Below are 6,000 nucleotides of genomic sequence, written 5' to 3'. Positions count from 1 at the left end.
CCCCGGCGGGTAGGGCGGGCGCCTGGGCCTCCCCGCCCCCGAACACTGCACCGCCCGACGCCGCCACGCCCCCCTGCTGTAGGCCCCACATCTGTAAAATGGGATGATGACCCCCGGAGGTCGGCTTAGGTTCACGGACTGCAGCTGCAGCTGGGCCAAAAGGGGTGGCCAGGGGAGCCGATTTTATCCTTGTTTTCCCTCCAGGCCAACCAGGAGTTCCCATCTGCCTGGGACCCTTTGGGGCCACCCATGGGTCTGACCCACAGCCCCAGGGCCACCGCACCAGGTGGGGTTTCAGCCCTGGCTGAGCCAAGGGCTAAGATCCTGTAAGGCTGACATCTTTAGCCTCAGTCTCCTGTTTTGTTGTTGTTGTTTGTTTGTTTTTGTTTATTTCTGTTTATTTCATTTTTTAATATTTATTTTTATTTTGGTAGAGATGGGGTTTCTCCATGTTGGTCAGGCTGGTCTTGAACTCCCGACCTCAGGTGATCCGCCAGACTTGGCCTCCCAAAGTACTGAGATTATAGGCGTGAACCACCGCGCCTGGCCTGTTGTGTTTTTTTGTTTTTTTTTTGAGATGGAGTTTCACTCTTGTTGCCCAGGCTGAAGTGCAATGGTGCGATCTGGGGCCTCACCACGACTTCCACTTCCTGGGTTCGAGTGATTCTCCTTCTTCAGCCTCTGGAGTAGCTGGGATTACAGGCATGCGCCACCACACCCAGCTAATTTTGTATTCTTAGTAGAGATGAGTTTTGTTTGTTTGTTTGTTTTTGTTTTTGTTTTTTGAGATGGAGTTTCGCTCTTGTTACCCAGGCTGGAGTGCAATGGGGCGATCTCGGCTCACTGCAACCTCCGCCTCCTGGGTTCAGGCAATTCTCCTGCCTCAGCCTCCTGAGTAGCTGGGATTACAGGCATGCACCACCATGCCCAGCTAATTTTTTGTATTTTTAGTAGAGACGGGGTTTCACCATGTTGACCAGGTTGGTCTCGATCTCTTGACCTGGTGATCCGCCCGCCTCGGCCTCCCAAAGTGCTGGGATTACAGGCTTGAGCCACCGCACCCGGCCTTAGAGATGAGTTTTGTCATCTCAGCGAGACTGGTATTGATCTCTTGACCCCAGGTGATCCGCCTGCCTCCACCTCCCAAAGTGCTGTGATTACAGGTGTGAGCCACTGCGCCGGGCCAGTCTCTTGTTTTTTCGTTTTGTTTTGTTTTGTTTTTTGAGACGGAGTTTCGCTCCTTACCCAGGCTGGAGTGCAATGGCGCGATCTCGGCTCACTGCAACCTCCGCCTCCTGGGTTCAGGCAATTCTCCTGCCTCAGCCTCCTGAGTAGCTGGGATTACAGGCATGCGCCACCATGCCCAGCTAATTTTTTGTATTTTTAGTAGAGATGGGGTTTCACCATGTTGACCAGGATGGTCTCGATCTCTTGACCTGGTGATCTGCCCGCCTCGGCCTCCCAAAGTGCTGGGATTACAGGCTTGAGCCACCGCACCCGGCCTGAATCCAGAATTTCTGGGCTGTAGTGCGCTATGCCAGTCAGGTGTCTGCACTAAGTTCGGCATCAATATGATTACCTCCTGGGAGTGGGGGACCACCAGGTTGCCTAAGGAGGGGTGAACCGGCCCAGGTCAGAAAAGGAGCAGGCCAAAATTCCCATGCTGATCAGTAGTGGGATCGCACCTGTGAATAGCCGCTGCACTGCAGCCTGGGCAACATAGCGAGACCCTGTCTCTATTTTTAAAAATAATAATAAAATAATTTTGTGTGTGTGTGTGTGTGTGTGTGTGTGTGTGTGTGTGAGACAGAGTTTCGCTCTTGTTACCCAGGTTGGAGTGCAATGGCGCGATCTCGGCTCACCGCAACCTCCGCCCCCTGGGTTTAGGCAATTCTCCTGCCTCAGCCTCCTGAGTAGCTGGGATTACAGGCACGCGCCACCATGCCCAGCTAATTTTTTTCTATTTTTAGTAGAGACGGGGTTTCACCATGTTGACCAGGATGGTCTCGATCTCTTGACCTTGTGATCCACCCGCCTCGGCCTCCCAAAGTGCTGGGATTACAGGCTTGAGCCACTGCGCCCGGCCCAAAATAAAATTTAAAAAGATAAAAATTAGCTGGAGGTGCTCACCTAAACCCAGGAAGCAGAGGTTGCTGTGAGCTGAGATAGTGCCACTGGCCTCCAACCCAGGAGGAGGAGGTTGCAATGAACCTAGATCATGCCATTACACTCCAGCCTGGGTGACAGAGCAAGACCCTGTCTCAAAACAGAAAGAAAAAAAAAACCTGAGGCCGGGTGGGGTGACTCACACCTGTAATCTCAGCCCTTTAGGAGGCTGAGGCGGGTGGATCACTTGATGTGGGGAGTTCAAGACCAGCCTGACCAACAAGGAGGAACACCATCTCTACTAAAAATACAAAAATTAGCCGGACATGGTGGCACATGCCTGTAATCCCAGCTACTTGAGAGTCTGAGGCAGGAGAATTGCTTGAACCCAGAAGGCAGAGGTTGCAGTGAGCTGAGATCATGCCATTGCACTGCAGCCTGGGCAACAAGAGTGAAACTCTGTCTCAAAAAAAAAAAAAAAAAAAAGAAAAGAAAAGAAAAGAAATCTGAAGCAAGCAATTATGACCAAATGTTAACATCTGTTTCTTCACCCGGTGGGTACAAGCGTGTTTTGGAAGCTTCTATGCTTCCTGTATTTTGAGATCACACAAAACTGTTTATTATCTTAATGTGCTACATGACCTTTGTAGAAAAGTTGGTAAATTCTGGAATGCACGAAGAAAAAGGTTATAATGGCCAGTAATTCTCCTGCCCAGAGAGACAGTATCCATTAATTTTTCTCTGCCTATGTTTTTCTTTGGAAAAATGGGATGCTATTGGAACTATTTTATAACTTTTTAATTTGTATTAACACTTTCTATATATTTTTTTAATTAAAAAATCTGGCCAGGTGTGGTGGCTCAGGCCTCTAAACTCAGCCAATGTGAGAGGATCACTTGAGCCCAGGCATTCAGGACCAGCCTGGGCAACATGGCAAGCCTAAATTTCTACGAGAAACAAAGCAAACAAATTTGCCAGGCATGGTGGTGCACACCTGTGGTACCAGCTACACAGGAAGCCGAGGTGGGAGGATCACTTGTGCCTGGGAGGTTGAGGCTGCAATGAGCTATGAGTGCACCACTGCACTTCAGCATGGGCAACACAGCTAGACTCTTGTCTCAGAGAGAGAGAGAGAGAGAGAGAGAGAGAGAGAGAGAGAGAGAGTGGGGGAGAGAGAGAGAGAGAGAGAGAGAGAGAGAGAGAGAGAGAGAGAGAGAGATGTAATGAAAAAAATAAACCCAATCTTGCACAGGGCATGTAATAAAACCTTGGCTGTCTCTCTCTGGTCTCCTCCAGAGAGTTCTGACTAAGCTCTTCTCTCTCCATTCACCCAGGAGAACCCTCTCCTGCTGATTTTCTGTGGAGCTAGATCAGGATGTGACTCAAAATCTCCCTCCACCTCCACCCCTGCCTATTTTCCCAAAACCAATGTCAATCCCAGGTGCCAACAACCCCACGTGTGAGTTCCTCCTTTCCACAAGACATCCAGGTCCTGTTCTCCGCTGCCCTCTCTACCCAGTCCCTTTCCTTCCTTCCTCCTGCCAATCCAGCTTTCCCTCTTTCTTGCTCCTCTGACCTCCACTGCATTGCCTGTCTCAGCTGCGCTCTAGGCTCAGGGTCTTGGCCCTTTCTGTTCCGCCTGCCTGGAGGGGTTTTCCGTCCTCAGATACTGAGGTCACCCATTGTGTTCAAGTTCCTTTAATTTATCTGAAATGAGGCTGAGCATGGTGGCTTATGCCTGTAATCCTAGCACTCTGGCAGGCCAAGGCAGGTGGATCACCTGAGGTCAGGAGTTCAAGACCAGGCTGGCTAACATGGTGAAACGCTGTCTCTACTAAAAATACAAAAATTAGCCAGGCATGGTGGCACGAACCTGTGGTCTCAGCTACTCGGGAGGTTGAGGCAGAATTGCTTGAACCTGGGAGGTAGAGGCTGCAGTGAGCCAAGATCATGCCTCTGCACTTCAGCCTGGGTGACAGAGTGAGACTGTCTCAAAACTGTCTCAAATAAAGAAAAAACAAGAAAAAATATAATTACTGAAATGCACTACCCTGCACCCATCACTGTCTGCCTCTCCTGTTGCTGTACTTTGCTCTGCAGCACTTATCAGTGCTTGAAAAAACCACCCACTTGTTTATTTTGCTTTCAGTCTGTCTTCCGTTAATGAAAGTTTTTTTTTTTTTTTTCACCAAAGATCTTTCCTAGCTTGATTAAAGGGCCCTAGCTTGATTAAAGAGTCAGTATAAAAACACAAAAAGTCCCATCAGTTTAATAACAATAAAAACCCCCAAAAGTGGAAAACTGAAGGGGCAGAGGAAAAGACCCCTGGGTGAGGGGCAGGAGGAACCCTGCTCATGGCACCAGGCCTGGCCACAGGGTCCTCCAGTATTACTGTTGCTGCAAGGTCGGGGGGCAGGGATTGTCCTGTGGGAACCACCGTTTGCCTGGGTCGGGGACCCTCACTTCTTCCGTTTAAAGAGTCTGCTCAGTGAAAGCTTTTTTTGGTTATTCTTAAAACAGAGTCTCACTCCATTACCCAGGCTGGAGTGCAGTGATGCGATCATGGCTCACTGCAGATTCGACCTTCTGGGCTCATGTGATCCTCCCACCCCTCAGCCTCCTGAGGACTGAGACTACAGGCAGGAACCATCACACCCAGCTAATTTTTGTATTTTTGGTAGAGACAGGGATTTGTCATATTGCCCAGGCTGATCTCAAACTCTTGGGTTCAAACAGTCCTTACCTTTCAGCCTCCCATAGTGCCGGCATTTATAAGTGTGAGCCACTGCACCCGGCCTGTTTACTTAAACATTTATTTTAAAAATTAACATTAGGGGCCGGGCGCGGTGGCTCAAGCCTGTAATCCCAGCACTTTGGGAGGCCGAGGCGGGTGGATCACGAGGTCGAGAGATCGAGACCATCCTGGTCAACATGGTGAAACCCCGTCTCTACTAAAAGTGCAAAAAATTAGCTGGGCATGGTGGCACGTGCCTGTAATCCCAGCTACTCAGGAGGCTGAGGAAGGAGAATTGCCTGAGCCCAGGAGGCGGAGGTTGCGGTGAGCCGAGATCGCGCCATTGCACTCCAGCCTGGGTAACAAGGGCGAAACTCCGTCTCAAAAAAAAAAAAAAAAAAAAATTAACATTCATTCTCAGTTTATTGGCTAAGTTTAGAAGTAGTATCAGAATGTTTAAGAGAACTTATTATCTTCTTTTATTTATATGTGGTTCGATTATAGAATTTTAATAACTGTTAAGGACTTCTCAAGTGTTTGCTTGGAGGAGACATTTACAATGATTTAAAAGAATAGGCTGGGCATGGTGGCTCACGCCTGTACTCCCAGCACTTTGGGAGGCTGAGGCGGGTAGATCACGAGGTCAGGAGATCGAGACCATCCTGGCTAACACGGAGAAACCCCATCTCTACTAAAGATACAAAAAATTAGCTAGGCATGGTGGTGCACACCTGTAATCCCAGCTACTTGGGAGGGTGAGTCAGGAGAATTGCTTGAACCTGGGAGGTGGAGGTTGCAGTGAGCTGAGATCACGCCACTGCACTCCAGCCTGGGCAACAGTGAGATTCCGTCTCAAAAAAAAAAAAAAGAAAGAAAAATTAAAAGATTTAAGAATAAGCTGACACACTGGTTCACACCTGTCATCCCAACACTACATTTGTAGAGACCTCATCTCTTTTTTTTTTTTTTTTTTTTGAGATGGAGTTTTGCTCTTGTTACCCAGGCTGGAGTGCAATGGCGCGATCTCGGCTCACCGCAACTGCCGCCTCCTGGGTTCAGGCAATTCTCCTGCCTCAGCCTCCTGAGTAGCTGGGATTGCAGGCACGCGCCACCATGCCCAGCTAATTTTTTGTATTTTTACTAGAGACGGGGTTTCACCA

Source organism: Saimiri boliviensis, chromosome 14 (genome assembly GCF_048565385.1).
Source record: "Saimiri boliviensis isolate mSaiBol1 chromosome 14, mSaiBol1.pri, whole genome shotgun sequence".
Lineage (NCBI taxonomy): Eukaryota > Metazoa > Chordata > Mammalia > Primates > Cebidae > Saimiri > Saimiri boliviensis.
The sequence above is the reverse complement of the archived record's forward strand: the minus strand, read 5'-3'. Positions refer to the sequence as shown.